At 50.4% G+C, this 21,209-nt stretch overlaps 1 protein-coding gene and 1 pseudogene across 6 annotated transcripts in view; one reads left to right on the top strand and one right to left on the bottom strand.

Moving 5' to 3' along the window:
* Positions 1–21,209, top strand: part of CRTC3 (CREB regulated transcription coactivator 3) — a 1,134,508-nt gene that overhangs the window by 1,010,073 nt on the left and 103,226 nt on the right. The window lies entirely within an intron of this gene.
* On the bottom strand, positions 808–9,873 carry LOC147733622 (uncharacterized; annotated as a pseudogene).

The following is a 21,209-nucleotide window of genomic DNA, read 5'->3' on the forward strand; positions in this document are numbered from 1 at the left end:
ATTGTCAGCCCCTGGCTTTCTTGTCTGTCTCATTTCCCTACTTTTTATTCGACCTCTAGTTTTTGTTTGCTCCTCATCTGTAGCAATTTCCTTTACTGTGTCCTAATTGGAAAACCTGTGTCCTTTCAGTGCTTGCCTTCAGGGAATTACTTTTTTCTTTTTCTTATAGAACTCCATGAGAGTGCATATATTTTCTATTTTCTTGCTCTTTCCCTCATCATCCGTCTCCACCAGCTATTCTATAGCATACCCCAGTTGACTGTTATAAAATACTTTTTGAACCTCATTCTCCTCTGTTGCACCCCAAACTGCTTCTGCTCCTGTTGTTCAGCAGCCTTAACTCCATTGGCTCCTTGGGTGCGCCCTTGCCGTTTCCAGTCACATTTAAGAAAACAAAAAAGTTTAAAAAAAAAATTAGGGCCCAGCTGCTATAATTTGCTACGAGGCTACTCCTTTCTTTTACCACACTTTTGCACATATTTTTTGTTTAATTTACCACATAAAGATTAACATCTGTCATCTTGGAATTTCCTCATGCATGCAAAGTAGCATCCTCCTACGTCACACATGGAGCTTAGTATTACACATCTTTATTCATCTACTCTAACACTTACGTCATAATTCTGCGGAGTCTTTTTCAGCCTAAAGGTTTCCCTCATTTCTAATTAGACACTTTATCTTCCCCTCCATTAAATAAGAAAATGCAATTTTTTTTACAAACTATATATAGATACACATATACAATGAAATCGTTTCAATCAATCTTTTTGGTGCTTTAAATGTTCGACCTGATCTTGTTCTGGGAAACTAGGAAGTGTCATCACCAATGTCCAGGATCTGCTTCAACGGTGTAGAGGCAACTACAGTCACTGCTGTTTCAGACGCAGTCTCGCCTTCTGAAGTTGGATCTGATGAACAATTTGTTAAAGGACTAAAATGAGACGAGTCTCTGGTAATAGACTTCCCAGGCCACTGGGCAGTCACCATTTGTCCCTTAGTAGACAGCACTTGAAAAGGTTATGCATCAAATAGAGCATCAAATCTTCTTCTCCGCATTTGTGGCGCGAGCACTGAATCTCCTTTCTTAAAGATAATGTTTTTCACATGTAGTCTTTTGTCAGCATGCACTTTCATCTTACATTTGTTAACCAATTTGTTCTCCTGAGTTACTGTCTCATCTTTCTTTCTCTGATTTTTCACTTGAGATAACTTTGGATCCATTGCTGTCCGGAACATCAGTGCTGCAGGACTTTCACATGTGGTCAAGTGGGGCGTTTAACAATAAGCTCTCAAAGTAGAATTCAACACAGTTTTCAAATCAAGCTTAGCATGCTTCACTGCTTTCTTTAGTGTGCTCATAAAACGCTCAACAAGTCGGTTGGCCTGCAGCCACAAAGGTTTGTTCTCATGATATCTGTATATTCAAATTCTCCAAGAAATTTTTAACTCTCGACTATTGAAAGGTGGACCATTGTCAGACTTCACTACGGCTGCAAAACCCAATGTTGCTTAGATGCCATCTAGTTTTCCAATGACTGGTTCTTGATAGCAGTTGAAAGATCTTCAATTAATGGAAATCTGAAGTATTCATCCATAATTACCAGCAGACGATGTCCATTGTAGAGTGGACTAACAAAGTCAATGGCTATACTCTCCCATGCATGCTTTGGGAGTTCTGACATGTTCTCTCTGTGGTGAGTAGTTTTTGTAGAGAGGCAGTTACATAGATGACAGGCCTTTAATTCCTGTTCAACCCTGTCATCAAGATACGGAACCCAGACTCTGTATCTGAGAGCTTGTTTTGTGACAGCGATTCCAAGATGTCCTTCATGAACCATTTCAACTATTTTCTGTCACGGACTCTCTGGAATCGGAATTCTCGACCCTCGTAGTATAACTCCTTCCTGAATTATGGACACTTCATCGTTGATTTTTAAAAAAAAATTATATTTACCATAACTGGTGAGCTGTTGAGGGTGTTGGTTCCATGACTGATGTGTAATAGAAATTTGCCTAGCCTACGAGAAGGTAAGTTTCAATTCTATTAAGGACGCGGAGGCATGGATTATGCTCATATCTCTCTTCGCTTTATTCCAATTTTTTGCACAGCAGCTTTTAATGAAACCAACAATAAACTACATTTCCCATAACACTAGGGAAGAAAAACTACAGTCTCTCTTAAGTCCTTTAACAGTTTCCATGCAGGTCTTCCACAAAACATGATGCAACTTCCTGCACTTCCTCTTTCTTCGCTGGAGGAGCTCCCCCAAGGTTAGGCACTCTGCTTCGTCTGGTCATTCCCTAAAAGAAACCACACCAATTACTTATGGCGCCAGTAACTATTTGAGAAATCAGTATGAAAATACCAGCAGCATCTAGCAAACGCAAATGAACACCAGGCATGACACAGTGAACAATATTCAATCACAAAACAAGATTACTTACACCAAGTACGGCGAGGGATAGCAACCCACGTGCTTGCTGGGTGGGATAATCCTCGCCTTCGCGTCCTTAATAGAATTGAAACTTACCTTCTCGTAGGCTAGGCAAATTTCTATTCTATGTCAGGACGGGAGGCGAGGATTATGCTTCTTCAAAGCTTACTCGCCACCACTTGCGCCAAACTCAGCAGCGGCTTAAAATAAAACCGTTTAAAGGTTGAGTCCGACGACCAATCCGCTGCTCTCATCAGATCTTCCAAACGCACTCCAAGGTTGAATGCCTTGGAAGCCATCGCACACCTAGTGGAATGCGCACCAAAAGCTTGTGTATTAATACCTGCCTCCTGCATTACCCACCGTACCCAACGGGCGATAGTGGGCGAGGAAACCACCTTAAAAGGCTTCTTAAGGGCAATAAGGAGTTGTCGTTCGCCCGGGGGACGAACTTCCTCCGTAGCTTCCTCATAAGCTTTCAAGCATTGCACTACACACAGCTTAGGAGACTCCACAAATGCAGGATAGGGAATTGTGCGCGTGTTTGACTTGGTCCGTCTACTTACTGTAAAAGTCACCCCATCCGGGGAAAAAACTCTAGCCGTGATGTCTAAAGCACGAACATCAGACACTCTCCTACAAGACACCAGACACAACAACATGGCCAATTTGGCCGACAATTCTTTACGTGAAAGAAACCTGTTAGGTTGCCATGACAACAATAGATTCAGAACCAGGTTGACATCCCAGATAGCCGAATAACGGGGCCTCTGGCGAAAGGGACAACCGAATGCCTCGTAGCAGTTTACACACAAAAGGATGTTCCCCCAAGGGTGCTCCCTCCACTGGCGCATGCCCTGCGGAAATTGCAGGCCGAACCGCATTAATCGACCTATAGGCCAAGCCCTTCTGGGCTTGCCCTGCCAAATAATTCAGCACATGGATCAGATCTGCGACCACGGGATCCACTTCCCGTCGTAAACACCAGCATACACATCGTGTCCAAGCTGATTTATATAGTTTCGAAGTACTGTCCGCCCAGGCTTTGGACAGCAAGAACTCAGCATGGCCCGAAAAGCCTGGCAATCTCCAACGTTGCCTGTAATACGCCATGCTAAGAGTTGCAGGGATCTGTCCTCCACCAGACGGTGGGGACACCCCTCCGGACTCAGCAGGAGACGGTGAGTTGGGAGGAGTCGGATTGGAAAATCCCAAGAAAGTCCCAGAAGAACCGGAAACCACACTTGAGACCTCCAACATGGGGTTATCAGAACCACGGCCGCTCTTTGCCTGCGAACCTGGGCTGTTACCCTTGTTATCATGGAGAACGTAGGGAAGGCATAACCCCTCTCCCTTGTCCAATCCTGGCGGAACGCATAGCATGCTACTGCCAGAGGATCTGGTCTCCAACTGAAGAACCGGGGAAGCTGCCGATCTAGACGACACGCAGAGAGGACGACAGAGAACGGACTCCACCTCTCTTGCAGGTATTGGAAAATCACGGGTCCAGCTTCCAAACACTGGCGTCCCGAAGGTATTGGGAGTGCCAATCCGCCACGAGGTTCTCCTTCCCCGGAAGGTATACCGCTGTCACCGAAATTTGGTGCGCAAGACAGAACTCCCAAAACTGTTTTGCCATATTGGCCAATGCTTTGGACCGAGTACCTCCCAGGTGGTTTATGTACCAGACCGCCCACACATTTTCCATTTTCAAGAGGACCGAAGCTTGGACGCGGTCCTTGGTCCAACACTGGACGGCAAAGGAACCCGCCAGGAGCTCCAGACAATTGATGTGAAGCAGCTGCTCTTGTGGAGACCAAGCGCCGCCGGTGGAAAACTCTCCACACCGCGCTCCCCAGCCCGCTCGGCTGGCGTCTGACTCTATCACCAAGTCCGATGCTGAGCCAAAAATCGCCCTCCCATGCTTCCATGTGGGAGAGCCACCACTCTAGCTCCTCGCGCGCCTCCTCCGTCAAGGAAACCACTTGTGAGTACGTGAGACCTTTCCTGAGGTGTTGAGCTTTTAGCCGTTGTGGGGGGCAATAGTGTAACAGCCCCGGAAAGATTGCTTGAATTGAAGCGGAAAAGAGGCCCACCAAACGAGCAATCTGCCGCAGAGAAGTTCTCTGCTTGGCCAAGGTCTGACGGATCTCGTGACGAATCTTCGCCACCTTCCTGGAGGGTAAACTGAGGGTGGCAGCAGTGGGGTCTATAACGAACCCCAGGAAGGTGGCCTTCCGAGTTGGAACCAGGAGAGACTTCTTCTCGTTGATAAAAAACCCTAGTGACTGCAGCAGCGTCACCGCCATCTGGAGATGGCTTTGCAACTGGGAAGGACACTGGACTAGGAGAAGCAAGTCGTCCAAGTAGACGATCAAGCGGACTCTGCGAGTCCTCAAGTATTCCACCACCGGTTTGAGAACCTTGGTAAAACACCACGGGCCGAGGAGAGGCCGAAAGAAAGACACTGGAACTCGTAAGCCTGCCCCCTCCAGAGAAACTGGAGGAACCGCCTGTGAGGAGGAAAGATCGGCACCACCAAGTACGCGTCCTTCAGATACCATCCAATCGAGTGGTTGGAGAACATCCCAGAGCAAATGAATGCCCTCCATTTTGAAGTGTCTGTACACCAACCACTCGTTGAACTCCCGGAGGTTGATCACGGGTCTCCGCCCTCCATCGGTCTTGTCCACTAGAAACAGATTGCTGTGGGACACACCGCTCCTTTGCGGAGCAACTCTCTTACCTCCTCGTCTATTAACGCTGCGTCTGCTGCACTGAACACAATTGGCCGAGGGGGTTGCACCTGCTGAGGGAACCCATAAAACTCTATCTGAAACCCTCTGACTGTCTAGAGTACCCGAGCATCCCCTGTCAGAGCTTCCCAAGCGGGGAAGAACTGCGCCAGCTTGCCCCCAACTTGCAGTCGTGCAGCAGGCAAGACACTCACCGTTGGAATTACCGTTGTGTCCTCTTTAGCCGCGTCCCCGGAACCGCTGGCCTCTTGTCGGGTAAAAGTTGGATAAGCGCTGGTCGGATTGATATTGTCCGCGCCCGGAGCCTTGCCCCCTCCCTTGGGGCTGCTGGTTTTAGCCACGGCCGGGCAGACGGCTCCTATCCCGCCCGACCCCGCGGAAAACCCGCGGCGTGAAAACCCTCTTTATATTCGCTTGGGCCTTGTCGAGGGACGTGAACGTAGCCACGAACTTCCCCAATTCTTTTATAAACGGCTCACCAAAGAGCCCTCCCTGAGCCGAGACCCCCGCTTTGGAACCTGCCAAGTCTCCCAAGTTTGGGGTCGACCTTGATCAACAGAGACCTCCGTCTCTCCGTTGAGAAAGCGCAGTTGGCGTTGCCTACAAAACAGACCGCCCGCTGCGCCCTGGCGGACAGGACCTCGGGATCAATCAAAGAACCAGAAACGTGACCGTCTTCCGCCATGTCTAGGATGTTAACGAGTGGACCAACGGCATCTAATAGCTTGTCCTGACAGGAACGCCAGGAACGATCTATCCCCTTCTTGGGATCCCTAATGAACTTGGCCAAGAACATTGCCATTTTACTCTCAATCTCTGGGGTAGTCGACACCTTGCCGTCTAACGAGGGCCTTGGGCACACCGCTCACAGTCTGCTCCGTGCCTCATTCTCCAAAGGTTTGCGGAGCCTAGAAGCCAGGTATAAGGCCGCTTTCTCGGCGGGCACCCATTCCGCAGAGCGAGGATGAACAATATCATCCGGGTCCAACATATCAGCAATCGCGGTTTGGGGGGGTCCGAGGATGCTGCTGGTCGCCACGACCTTGACGAGCCCGCTTCCTCATCCGACTCGTCTGGGGAATCTCCTTGCTGCGTCCCGGGGGACGGAGGCGGCGGGTCGTCACCTACAGGCGAGGGGTCCTGTGGAGGTAAGATGGGGGGCGAATGTTCTAGAAACGCCTGTTTGAGACGCTCAGGGCGTCCGAGTCCACCTCCCTGTCGCACTTCTTCGGAGGGGGTGGACCCTGACCGTCTGTGACCTGTCATGAGCTCCCGGAGGGGACCGGGGTCGCAGGGAGGGGGTTCCCCATTTTAGCGCAAAGCTTCTCAATCTTGTCCGCCAGACGCTGTTCCATAGGCGTCATAAGGTCTGACACTGCCTTATGGATAGAATCGTCAACCTTGGTGTAAAAGTCATCGTCCCATTGGAGGTATTGAAGGGAGTCTTCCTCCTCATAATATTCTTGCTCCATGTCCACCCACGTGAGTACCTGACACTACACTGTATATGACACACAAAGACCAATCCCCAATCTACAAGGAACCAGGAGCACTGCCCCGCTAATGCGGCAAACTTTTGGGGCTGAGGGTTTCCCGGCAGTGAAAGATGGCCAGAGGCACACGTTTACGGCTTCCCAGCCTCGGGCCACCACGCTCCCCACACCTCCCAGGAGAAAACTGCCACCTGACACGGTGTCCTCATGGGCCTTCTGCCAAGGCTCCCACATCTCTACGTACCCGACCGTAAAACTCGGGCGTGATGGGGCTGAGCCCTCGGTGCACCGCACCGCTACCTACCCGCAGAGCCGGCGTTCAAAGCAGGGGAAAAGGTTGTACTGACCCAGATTCACTGGGCGATATCAGGCGACCGGGCGCGAACACTCAAGGGGACCGGAGCGCGTCTAATGTCATCTGCTGTCAGAACGCGCTCCGGGACCCAAGTTGCGATGCCCCCACAGCGGCCTCTGGCGGCCGGAGGACCGCACCGCGGTCCTCAACTACGGTAATGGGACACCGCGTAAGGAGCGCACGGGCGCTCCCGCGGTGCTTAGGGAATTTGAAAGGCAAAACGATTACCCCAAAATGATCCCCCGTCACCACAACACAAGCCACAATAACTGAGAAAGAAAAGCACTTATCTCTAGCTACTGAGCAGCGATGAAAGAGGAAGTGCAGGAAGTTGCATCATGTTTTGTGGAAGACCTGCATGGAAACTGTTAAATGACTTAAGAGAGACTGTCGTTTTTCTTCCCTAGTGTTATGGGAAATGTAGTTTATTGTTGGTTTCATTAAAAGCTGCTGTGCAAATAATTGGAATAAAGCAAAGAGAGATAGGAGCATAATCCTCGCCTCCGGTCCTGACATAGAATTGTATCCTTCAAATTTAACATGTCACTACCATGACTTGTGGTAGTGACATTCTGGGCTAATGAAATGGCAGCTGGTGTGTTTACAGTGAAATTAATATAAGCCTCAGCCATCTTGGATGGAGTACTGTGACCTTGTATAGGCCCTCTTGAAAAGCAGGGTCCAGATCTTTCCCTGGATGGTGCACAATAGTATAGTTACACTTTTGTAACTGCAGTCTGTCGTTCAATGCAAGGATGCATTTTGGCCTTTGAATTGCCAAATATGGTCCATAACGTTTGCTAATCATTTACCATCGTAATAGGTTTTCCATTCAAGAGTACATGGAAATGTTCACAAGCCCATACCATGGCTAAATGTTCTTTTTCTGGTTGTGGGTACGCACTTTCTGTTTGGGGCAGATTACTGCTTGCATTTGCCACAATGTGTCTTCCAGCATACGGGTGTCTACTGTGCTGTGCAAGGGTAGCGCCTGACCAGATTAGACTAGAGTGAACAACAACCTCTGTATGAAGTTTAGGATTGAGTATTCTATTTCAGTAGCATTCTCATTGATTTTGCTAACACTTTTCTCACATGCATGTGACCAATGAAATGAAACCATCTTTTTCATCCAGTCTCTCAATGGGTCACTCACAGTGGCAACGTGTTGTATATATCAAGGAAAGAGCGTGGTCAGGGATCAGCTTTTGACAGTTCTTGTACTTTAGCAGGATCTAATGTCCTACTCCCACCAAAAAAAGATATGGCCAAAGAAGTATAGCTTTGTTTTATGGAACTCACACTTGTCTGCATTCAAAGTCAAACGCACTTCAGCAAGTAAATAACATACTTGTGTAAGAGCTTAAAATGATGCTTTTGGGTAGTTCCGAAAACCAATATTTTATTGCTGTAATTGAACGCATTTATGACAGGCTGTATGATGCATCAAATGACGTCTTGAAGCAGTTCTGCAGCGGATGACACACCACTTTAAGAAAACCCAGCCAGTAAATAAGGAGCTGTTGCTTGTATTTAAATAAAACGTTTGTTAGGCCCAGTTCAAGCCTCAGTACACTATTCACAGTTCCACTAGGTAGGCCCAACCATTTCTTCAAGACATTGTTTTTAATGATTTCTTTTCTTCTTAAATATCTTATGGGCAAAACCTCACACCTGTACTGCAGCAAACTAACTATTTTTGCATTGTATCTCTCTCTAAGTACTTCGATGGATTCATGTCCCAGTACAACATCCATCCTAAATAATGCTCCTGCAATGGCCTTAACCTTCCCTTCCTGTATATCTATATGTGACGTAAATTTAAGATTATATCTAAAAAGAAGGGCGCAATGGCAATATTCTTTTACCTCTTCTACAGGGACTCCATTTAACCACCACTTGATCCTTCTCTTCTGTCCCTACCCTTTTGTGAAAACCATTACCTTATTCTTAGCCATATTTATTTAAAAACAATTGGACTTGCTATACTCAGCAAATTGATCCAGTTGTCTCTGCAGGCCGACAGGCGTCATGCCCAATAAAAGAGTCTCATGGGCATAAAACATTACTGGAATTTGGGGCAAAATATAGGACCACACTTAATCCTACTACAGCGTCCGCTACACATATATATGAAAAACAAAATCGAGGCCAACATACCCCCTTGGTTCAGTTCATATGGGGTGTCTAATTTTCATATCTGAAAGAAACAGTTCGTTATAGATTCCTTACCTTAGAATTACGCCCAGGCATCAGACTGGATCCGGAAATATTTTCATCAGCAGTACCCCTGCACGCCGGAAGGTGACGTTGGTTGACTCCGCATTTGTTGTTGGCATAGTGGTCGCTGGTATGACATCGCGGTAGCTACATAGACGACTACCTTACGCCCTGATATCAGTTATTTCTTTTTCCGTGCCAGCAAGTGCAGATCCGGAGAGACCGGTAATCCCCAGTCACTTTTTTGACTAACTTTTTCTTGACCGTTTTCGACATGGTTTTTTGAGTCCATCAACTCCTGGTGCACAAGGGATGCCCAGCTTCAAGGCTTGCTCTTCCTGTAGCCGGCTGATGTCGGTGACAGATCCGCACCGCATGTGTCTTTTCTGCCTGGAGCGCGACCACGAGCCCAAGTCGTTCTCCGACTGCCGGACCAAAATTATGAAGTCTTTGCGGTAGCAGTCCCGAAAGCTTCTATTAGAGTTCCCGGTCACGTTTGAGGTCGAGGGACTGATCGCAGTGCCATCATCACTCTTGATCCAAGTCTTTGCACTCGGGGTCAGGTAAGTCGAAGCACAAGAAGTCGTTGAAGAAACATAGTCACTCTTCGACATCTCCCCGCCCGGCGGCCTACTCTACGAGGGAAGCGGGTAGTGCCCCTCATGCCGTTCCGTGTGCAGAGCCCGAAGAGCCGAATCTCGGCTTCCCTCCTGTTCCGGGACCTGGAGCGACCCTTGCCCAGCTTGATCAGTTTTACAAAGCAGTGCATGCCATCTTTGGACAGCCCGACTCCGCCAGCGCACTATCGGGCCCCGCGGACTCGGCTGGAGGCACCGCAGGCCCCTTTGGATCCAGGCCTGGATCTAGATCGGTGCCGGTCGACCTTCTGATACCTCCCCCAGCCACGAATCCACCGGCACCACGTCCACAACCTGCGTCAGCTGACCCCAGCCGATGCCGACCCTGGCCTCCTCCTCGTGGTACACACAGAGCCGGACTGGCGTTGACCGACGCCGGATCCGGCGCCTATGGGTACTTTTGTGCCCCTGTTATACCCCGGCTTTTTGAGACCAGACTGGCAGCCAGAGGAGAGTGAGGAGGGCTGGGAGGGGTCTGGAGACCCATTAACCGACCAGTTAGGTTATGAACCAGACTGGAGAGAGGAACAGGGTTAACTCACCAGACCTTGGCATGTTGTCTCCTACCGTGGCAACAGAGGAGGAGGAAGCATCGTACACAGTACTGCGTAGGGCGGCCGAGGGTCTCCACCTCGAGCTACCTACGGTGGCAGTTAGGACTAACCTCCTGACAGAGGTGCTCCAACCGGCAGTGAGCTTTTCGGGGCCCCTGCTGCCGTTTAATGAAGCCCTAACTGACATCCTTTTGGGCACCAACACAGGGGCTCCTGTGGATAGGATGATTGCCTGACTCCACTGCCCGGCCCCTGGCAACTCCACTTTCCTCTCCCAACAGCCCCACCCCTGAGAGCTTGTTGGTCCAAGCCTCCACCTCCAAGGGCGCATTCCCTACCACTCTACCTGATAGGGAATCCAAAAAGCTGGACCATCTTGGGAAGGATATGTTTTCTTCCTCGAGCTAGGGACTGCGGACTGTAAACCCCACATGTCTATTGGGCCATTGCACCCACTCCGTGTGGGACACAGTTGCGCAAGTGCTGCCTCAGTTTCCTGAGGAGGCCCGGGCCATACTCTCTTGGGCAGTTGCCGCAGGAAGAGACGCAGCAAAGTTTACCATAGGTCGACTGGTTTTTCGGGGGATGTCCAATCCACTCTTATGTACATGCACTTTGATCGCCGTTGCCTGTTTGGCGACAAGGCAGACAACGTGCTGGAGCGCTTTAAGGACTCTCGGGCTACGGCCAGGTCCTTGGGCCTCTCCACCACCCGCCCTGCGCAGTCTGCCTTTTGCCTGCCACGTCCCGCCCAGAGCCACGGGCGGGCGCAAGCTGTTCTGCCCTAGTGTGGCCAGGGACGTGGGAACCACCATTGTGTTGCCATGCTGGATTAAGAGGGTCCTGTGATTGCTGTGGTGCTGCTCACAAGATCTGCCTGGCTCCGTACAATATCTCGGGTTCTAGCATTTCCCCCTCTGTTACTGTGCTGTGTGTATGCCATTGCTTTCGCCTTCTTCGCTGTTCGAGGTGATGGACAATTTAAGGTGCTTTGTGGCTTCTGAGACTTGATGGTGCACCATCACATCGGACAGGTGGGTCTTGAAAATAGTCTGAAGGGGCTACTCCCTCCCCTTCAAGACTACCCCTCCCGCCATGCCGCCTCCGTACCATCGCATGTCGGATGATCATCTGGCCCTTCTCCCCCAAAAAAGTTTCATCACTCTTGGCCAAGGGAGCCATTGAGCGAGTTTCTGTCCCAGCAGTAGGTCGTGGTTGCTATTCCCACTACTTTCTGGTGTCCAAGAAGGACAAATGCCTGCGGCCTATCTTGGATCTCATGAATGTCAACCGCTTCCTCTAGAAGGAGAAGTTCAAAATGTTGACGTAAGCTCCGGTCCTGTCTGCCCTAGACACTGGAGGCTGGATGGTAGCATTGGACTTGCAGGATTCTTATTTTCACATCCCCATCCTGCTGGCCCACCGGCGTTACCTGCGGTTCAAGCACTTTCAATTTACTGTGCTCCCCTTTGGCCGTACCAGCGCCCCTCGGCTGGCCACGAAAGTGATGGCGGTGGTCGCAGCTCATCTGCGTAGATCAGGGGTTCCAGTCTTCCCCTATCTCGCCGACTGGCTGATATCTCCCTCCTCCAGCCTACGGCCGACCTCCTGCATTCGCTGGGGTTTTACATCAACATGCCGAAGTCACACCTGACTCCCTCTCAGATGCCTCTCTTCATCGGAGCGGTTCTGGACACTACTCAGTTTGGGATCTATCCTCCTAAACAGCGAGTCCGGGATATTCGGGCTATGATTCCGATCTTTCAGCCTCTATCCCGGTTTTCTGTCAGGATGGCCTTCCTGCTTCTGGGCCTGATGACATCCTGCTGGTGGACCATGCCAGATGGCATATGCAGGCTCTGCAATGGGACCTGAAGTTCCACTGGGCACAACATCAGGGGAACCTGTCCTTTTGCATCCAGATCTCGGAGGGCACTGCATACTAATTAAAGTGGTCGCTAACGAACCAGGATTGGGTCGACGGCAGATCCCTCTCCCTTCCTCAACCAGAGTACATGGTGGTGAGCGATGCATCACTTCTGGGATGGGGGGCCACATGGGGTAGGCGGATATCTGAGGCCTCTGGTCTCCAGCGGAGTCCGGGCTCCACATCAACCTTCTGGACATTTTGGGCGAATCGTCTTGCACTCAAAGCATTCCTTTGCTCTGTCCGGGTAAGAGTAGTGCAGGTGCTCAGGGACAACACCACCGCTATGTGGTACTGCATCAAACAAGGTGGGTGGGGTCGTGGACCCTATGTCAGGATGCCCTCCGCCTCTGGACATGGCTGGAACATCATGGCATATCTCTGGTGGTTCAACACCGGGCTGGTTCCCTGAACGTCAGGGCAGACAAACTCAGCCACAGGTGCATGATGGATCATGAATGGCGTCTTCACTCGGAGGTGGTGCAAGGTCTCTTTCAGCAATGGGGAGAGCCTTGCTTAGATCTATTGGCCACCAAAGAGAACACATAATGTCAGCAGTTCTGCACGTTGGTATTCTTCTGTCCAGAGTGCTGAAGAAGATCAAACATTCACTTTGCCCACCTTCTTTCCGCCTCTGCATCCTTCAAAACAGGAAGAGCGGCACAACTGTCTGGATCCAAAACGTGGGCTTTCCTACTACTTAGATCGCACCAAACAGTTCCGGGTGGATGACCAGCTCTTTGTTGGTTACGTGGACACTAAGAAAGGTCGGGCTGTGCACAAACTGACCATCTCCGGGTGGGTCGTTCTATGCTTCAAAGTTTTCTATTCTTTGACAAAGAAGGAGCCTCCAGTGGGACTGCACGCCCATTCCACCAGGACGACAGCAGCCACCACTGCTTTGGGACTTGGAGTCCCCCTTAATGACATCTGTCATGCAGCTACGTCGGCATCGCTGCACACGTTCAAGAAACACTACTGGAGAGACGGCTACTTTGGAATCTATAACCAACTGTTTCTTTCAGATGAACAAGTTACTTACCTTCGGTAACGATATATCCGTAACTTGTTCGTTAATGCACCATGACCCCCCTTTTCCTCTCTGGTCCATGAACCTTCATGTAATTGGATAATTATTGGATAATTAGTTTTAGCAGGCCTGATGGACACTCCAATTTCCTCATCGTCTCTCAAAGTAGGGGCCTATTTTGGTTTTCAAACGCTGTTGCCAAATCAGTATATGACACGTACAAAGGTAGCTTTTTCTTAAAGGCGTATATTTTGCCTAAAAGATTTAATATTGTTATTGTTGAATAACCTTTTCAAATCCCAATTTGGACTCTTGGGAGAATATTAGCTTTGTTACCCAATCCATTAACAACCCTTGGAGGTATTTTGCATATATCTTACTGGGAATATCAAGTAGCTTGATCATACGGTAATTTGATTGTAGATCCCATTTCCTGTTTTTTAAAGAGCCGGGCCCTTATACTGCATTTCCAGGCTCCTGGGATACCCTGGCCGCTTATTATTGCTCCAAAAACTGATGTTAAAACTTGGACCTTACAATTCTGAGTTAAGTTTAATTGTATCCAAGGAAAGGCAATCCGGGCCCTGGGCCTTCAAACCTTTTAGACCTTTTTTGATGGTGTCTTTGTCCATGACTGATAGAATCCAGTGACTAACCGCTTCCACTTGCTCCGACTCCTCAGCCCAACCACTCCCTACTCCATCCTTCTCTACCTCTGTATCTTTGTGCAACTCTGATAAGTAGCTTTCCCAAGTTTCATTCCAGTACTAGGGCTGCTATGATACTTTTAGGTACCCCTCAGCACTCTATTTACTATGGTCCAAAAAGCCCTTTTTATTTTCCTTTCTCAATGAAGGTATTCTTTTAATCTCTTTCCTAAAGTTCTCTTGTAGTCTTTAATTAAGTAATTCCTATTTATCCCACCTCCTTTATAAGCCTCCCTTATTTTTTTATGTAATACTACCTTAGCCTGTTTTTTGGCCCAGTCTGCCTGATCCTCCGAACCCCTTCCACATTTGATATCTTCTGCTGCCATTTTAGCTTATGGAGGTAATTAAAATCTCATACTCCTGTACCATAAGCTGTGGCATCAAAGAAGATTGTACTTACATTACTTCCTTTATTCTATTTTGTGTATAACATTTCAACTTGCCAGTCCAAAATAGCCTGCATTTGTTTGACTTGTATATTGTAGAACTATTTTGCCACATACCTCTTATGGAACAATTCTTTTTATTTAGGGTTTCACAGCTTAAGCCTACAACCACTGGCCAGCTGTGAATGTAAAGCATGTACAAGTGTACAGCTTAACGCCTACAACCTGAAGGGCGGCTGCATGTTTCAGCAAAAGAGAATTTATGCCTTTTATCAGTGGAATGAAAGGTCTAGAGGACAACTAAGAACAGATTAAAGAGAATAACAGGAGGAACCGTCCAACCTCAACCCACCCTACTCCCTCCTCCCTATTCTCCTCCACACCACAATTTGTATGTCCTCAAATATCCAAATAGAGAGTGCCCGACCATGAACGGGCACGTCTGTCGTGTGTCAGCTAAGGGAAGTGACCTCATTGTGTTTGTCAGGCGCTAGGTACAAGAACTGTAGGTACTTAGGACAAGGTACTTCTCTAAAGTATTTTGCCAGTATCGTGATAAACAGTGCCCATAGCTCTGAATAGGTTTCAGCTACCATCATAGACATGTGTTCCATAGCAATAACCACCCATATCTTCCTCAACCATGTAGTGCGATCAGGAACAGTCTCGGTGCCCCAGTAAGCTAACAAGATCAGCCTAGCGGAGTTCAGAGCTAATGCTAACTGCCTATCCCCGAGCAAGCGCATTCGGAAGGTCACAGGGTTGGGGATGCCCAAAGGTGTATAGGCTGGGAGCATGGAATGGCTATTTTGAAGGCCTCATCTATATAATTGAGGACCGCTCCCAATATCGTACTAGTTTGGGGCAGTTCCATAGGAGATGTAAGTGTGAGCCAGTCCGTCCACACCCTCTCCAGCAGAGCGCCGAGCGCTCTGTATTCCAAGCGTGCAAGCGGGCAGGTGTAAGATACCAATATGATGCTATGTTGTATGCTGCCTCTGTGCCCGGCAAGTCATGTGCTGTGTGATGAATTCTATAGTCTTGCCAGTCTTTGTCAGAGAGGGTGCATCCAAATTATTTCTCCCATCTCAATTGCCCTTTGGAGTAGGTGGCTGTGGTGGTTGCTTGGAGTAGGGCATACAGTTCTGAAATTGTGTGCTTGTCACCCTCTTTGGTTTTGACCCATTTTTCAAAACGGGTTATTGGGCCAGAAGCATCCAGTCTGACTCCTTGGGAGGTCAGCCAGTGAGTTACCTGCCTGTATGGGAAGAGATCCAATGCTAAGAGTGAATAGTCCTCCTGGATCTGGTCAAAGGGAATGATGCCGTTGTGGTCATACATTGATCCTATTTGTTTGCAGCCCTGCTCATGCCAACCCTGAAATATCTCGGATTTACACCCGGAGGGAAATCAGGATTATCTACTATCGGTGTCATTGGGGAAGGGAACTTTGTGAAGTTGTATTGGAGTGCCACTGTGTCCAAGATCGTTAAAGTAGTATCTGTTACCGAGGAAGCGTATAGCCCCCATGCCCTGTTTTTCCGGGCGAGCCACAGCTCCCTCCAAATGTTCTTGCCTGCTTTTCTCTGATCCATGAAGGCCCAGTGCTTTTTCTGATAGCGGGCGGTTCCATTCTAATATAAAGTGCAATTGTGTTGCTTGGTAGTAGCTCGAGAGCATACATAGCCCCATCCCTCCCTCCGCTTTAGGTTTAGTGAGAGTGTGAAAGCTGAGGCGAGGTTGTTTGCCTTCCAATACGAATCAGTTGAAGGCAAGCCTTAGGTTTCATAGGATTGAAGGGTATGCATTAAGGAAAGGGTCTGAAACACGAATAGTATACACAGCAGTATTATCATCTTGACTGTGGCGATGCACCTGGACCACGATTGACCCACACGATTCCAAATAGCTAATGTCTTGTGGGTGTGTTCTAACAGGGGGCCATAGTTGGCCGCTTGTGTCTTTTCTGGCATACGGGCCAGAAGGATACCCAAGTATGGGATCGCATCTGGGGCCCACGAGAAGGGGAATTGCGTGCCACAGCCACGGAAGAAGAGAGATTCAGAATCTGAGACTTCGCCAAGTTGACCCTGAACCTGGACGTTTCGCCAAAACCTCAGAATTCTTTAACTAATGTGGCAAGCGGGGACGTTGCATTGGTCAGGGAGAGGACCACATCACCTGCATACATGCTGATCATGTGTGTTCACTCCGAGCCAGAACCAGATCAGTAAGTTGTCCCGAATACTTTGCGCCATCGGCTCCATGTAGAGCACGAAGAACAATGGAGAGAGGTGACAGCCCTGTCTCGTCCCTCTGCCTAAGGGAAAGGGCTTGGAGAAAAACCCATTGACCCTGAGCGTAGCTCGTGGGACACTGTAGATGCATTGTATCCGCGCTAGAAACCTGTCCCGAACCCAAATCTGGGCTGAGTGCTGAATAGAAACGGACAGTGAACCCCGTCGAAGGCCTTTTCCAGGTCAACCAAGTGTCGAAGGGCCTCTTTCCGAGATAGGTGTTTATGGTCCATAAGATGTATGAGGCGCTTCTCGTTATCGCTGCATTGCTACCTTGGGATGAACTCGGGTTGGTCTGGGTCCACGAGACCCGTCATGAGGGGATTGAGACGCAGAGCCAGGATGCATGTGAATATTTTAGCATACGCGTTGAGCAATGAGATGGGGCGGTATGACACGCAGTCAATAGGGTCCTTGTGAGGGTTAAGGATTACCGAAATTGATACCTTGAACATCGAATCTGGTAGGCGTCCTGTGTTGTGAAATGAATTAAACAGCCGAGTCAGCAAGGGAGCTAAATTCTGACAAAACCTCTTATAGTACAATGGGGAGAAACCATCTGGACCCAGGGCTTTGGGAAGTTTGAGGTGCGCGACGCTGATATTACCTCATCTATTTGGATGGGGCGCTCCAGCTGGAAGGCTACTTGAGGTAAGATCTGTGCGAGCCGAATATCTTGGAGATAAGAGTCTGTCACCGGAGGGGGAGCCCTTCCCTGCGTAGAGTCTGTTGCCTCTTCTCAACGCGCAGTTTATTCTCACCTGCTGAGATAGCTATCATCTCGCCTCGGGCAACTAGCTTGAACGCTTACCAGACCAAGGCCAGGCAAGTCTCCTCTTGATCGTTAGTGCTAAGATAGTTTGTAATGGTCGTGCGTATTGCCTGTATAGTTTGTTCAGATTGCAGCATGGCATCCCGGATGCTCCATCCAGATGGACGGCTGCAGAGGGCACCGAGGTTCAGCGTAGCATAATTGGGGCTTGTTGGACTTGGGCTTTTTGAGGGACTATGTGTCGCAAGGAGCTGAAAGCGCGACTCACGAAGAAGAAGCATGTCACCGCCACAGCTGCTGTTGTCGCATCTCTGAAGAAGGGTGTCGCCGCTGCATCGGGCGCCGTTGCATTATCGGGAAGCGTGTCCCCGCTGCAGCTGTCACATTGCATCGCAGAAGCGTCTCGCATCACCGGAGAAGAGTGTCGCATCAGACGCCGTTGCATCACCGGAGAAGCGTGTCGCAGGGCCTGTCGCGGCTCATTAGGTCACCGCCGGGCGTGCACTCAACGTGTTGCATCAAGGAGAATATGCAATTTTTGTTTCATTGCACCGGAACTTCATCACATTGCCACGGAAGCACAGTAAGAAACCGATGCATCACCTCCCCATGCCGAGAAGGACCGGCGCAACCCCTACGCATCAGTAGGTACCCGACACATCGCTGTTCTGACTACTGCAGATTTTACTTTTGCCTCCACTGTTTGTATTGTTTGTTCTCCCTAATCTGTTGGTAAGTTTCAGTGTTTTTAGATTTGTCTATTGCGCCCCCACCCCCTTCCCCCCTTTTTTTCTGTACCCTCGGCCATCTAATTTTCCTGCTGCTACTCTCCTGCGGCCCACCCCCTCGCCGCCCCACCTCCCAACTGCTCCTCTCTCCCTCACAGACTTAAATGGCAGCCGCTGCATGTCCGTGACACCAGACTCTGCTACGACGCCAGCACCCTCCACCCTCTCAACACCGGCCGAAACCACCGCTGCTTCCAGGCCGCCCCGAAAAGCACCCACGGGCCCTTCTCCTGCCACACCTGCAACTTCACCTGCGACAGAACCACCAAGCCCCCAAGGTCCGGACCCAACCACCTTCACAGCATACTCCTCAACACCCGCTCCGCACGCAAACACGCCGTTGAGCTTTGGGACCTGCTCGACACCTCCACCCCAGACTTGGCCTTCCTGACCGAGACCTGGTGGAACGACTCCTCGGCACCCGACATTGCTATAGCAATCCCAGACGGCTACAAGATCACCCGCAGGGATCGCGACAACAGAGTCGGAGGAGGAATAGCCATCGTCCACAAGTCCACCCTCATGGTCGCCACCCACGCAGACGACACACTCAACACCGCCAAATACCTGTACTTCCGGATCCACACCAACTCCAACATCACCCTCAGAGGAACACTCATCTACAGACTTCCCGGACCCCGGGCTCAGTTCAGCGACTCCATCGCCGACCTCACCAGCATCCACGCACTCGCCGCTACAGACTACATCCTCCTCGGGACCTGAACTTCCACATCGAGAACAACAATGACGCCAACTCCGCCACTCTGATCGCCAACCTCGGCCTCAGGCAACTAGTCACCGCACACACCCACGCCACCGGCCACACGCTGGACCCCGTCTTCTCCACAGGCTCCCACGTCACCTCCGACCACACCTCCTAACTCCACTGGACGGACTACCGCTGCATCCATTTCACCTTCAAGAAACCAACCACAAACCACCGCACCCAACAGCTACCTCGCTGCTGCTGGAGCAAAGTCACGGACGACCAGCTGATCACCACCCTCGCCCAGAACCCACCCACCTACCCCACCAACCCAGACTCCGCAGCCCGCAACCTCAGACAGTGGATCGACGACTGCGCCAACACCCTCTCCCCGCTCAAGAAACCCTCCAACAGCCACGCCAGGAAGAGAGTCACCTGGTTCACCGACGAGCTCCTGACCTCCAAAAGCGCATGACGTAAACTGGAAAAGACATGGCTCTACGAACGCACACCGGACAACCACACAGCCCACAAGTATGCCACCCGCAGACATCACCACCTCATCAGATTAGCCAGGAGATCCTCCTTCAAAAACCGCTTAGACAATAATGCACACAACAGCAAAGAGCTCTTCTGCATCGTCAAGGAACTCCCCAACTTCAGCGCCAACACCGACATCCCGCCCTCACAAGAATTGTGCGACTCACTAGCCATCTTCTTCGACTGTAAGATCGCTGACATCCACTACAGCTTCAACACCACAACCGCCCCTACCACGTCAGTCGCCACCTCCCCTGCAAACACCGCCAGTGCCAACCTCCTGGGCCAACGTCAACGACGACAAGACACTCAAGGTCATGAACTCCATCCACTCAGGATCTCCATCAGACCTGTGCCCACACCACATATTCAACAAAGCAGACGCAGCCATCGTCCCCCCAACTACGGAAGGTCATCAACATCTCCTTCGAAACAGCGACATTCCGGGAAAGCTGGAAACACGCCGAAATCAACGCCCTCCTCAAGAAGCCCAAAGCGGAACCCAAGGACCTCAAGAACTTCCAGCCCATCTCCTTGCTCACGTTCCCGGCAAAGTTCATCGAGAAAATCATCAACATACAATTGGCCCGATACCTGGAAGACAACAACATCTTAGACCCGTCCCAGTCAGGGTTCAGACGCAACCACAGCACCGAGACAGCCATCATCAGGACATCAGGCGCCAACTAGACAACGGCGAAACAGCCGCCCTCATCCTCCTGAGCCTGCCGTCTTCGACACGGTATGCCATCGCACTCTATAGACACGCCTCCTAGAAGCCGGAATCCAAGAGAAGGCCCTTGACTGGACCACGTCCTTCCTCTCAGGCAGAACCCAGAGAGTCTGCCTCCCACCCTTCCGATCCGTAGCCACCAACATCATCTGCGGCGTCCCCCAGGGCTCATCCCTCAGCCCGATGCTGTTCAACGTCTACATAGCCCCCCTTGCACCAGTGGCCCACCATCACGACCTCAACATCATCTCCTACGCCAACAACACCCAGCTCATCCTCTCCCTCACCACGGACCCACACACCGCCAAAACCAACCTCCACAAGGGAATGAAGGCCGTCACCGACTGGATGAGGAGCAGCCGTCTGAAGCTGAACTCGGACAAGACGGATGTCCTCATCCTCGGACCCACCCCCTCAGCCTGGAACTACTCCTGGTAGCCGACCACAATGGGTACTGCACCTACACCCACCGACCATGCACACAACCTAGGATTCATCCTCGACTCGTCCCTCTCCATGTCTAAACAGGTCAACGCTCTCTCCACCTCCTGCTACAACACCCTCTGCATGCTCCGCAGGATCTACAAGTGGATCCCGACTGAAACAAGAAGAACGGTGACACATGCCCTCGTCAGCAGCAGACTGGACTACGGCAACTCACTCTACGCAGGAATCCCAGCCAAACACCTACGACAACTACAACGCATCCAAAAACGCCGACGCCCGACTGATCGTCAACGTCCCCCGCCGCAGCGACATCACCCCCCATATGAGAGACCTACACTGGCTCCCCATCGATAAGAGGATCACCTTCCAGCCTACCTAAACAACAGACTCAGTTTCCACACCCCCACCCGTCAGCTTCGCTC

This window comes from Lissotriton vulgaris, chromosome 2_1 (genome assembly GCF_964263255.1).
Source record: "Lissotriton vulgaris chromosome 2_1, aLisVul1.2, whole genome shotgun sequence".
In the NCBI taxonomy this organism is placed as follows: domain Eukaryota; kingdom Metazoa; phylum Chordata; class Amphibia; order Caudata; family Salamandridae; genus Lissotriton; species Lissotriton vulgaris.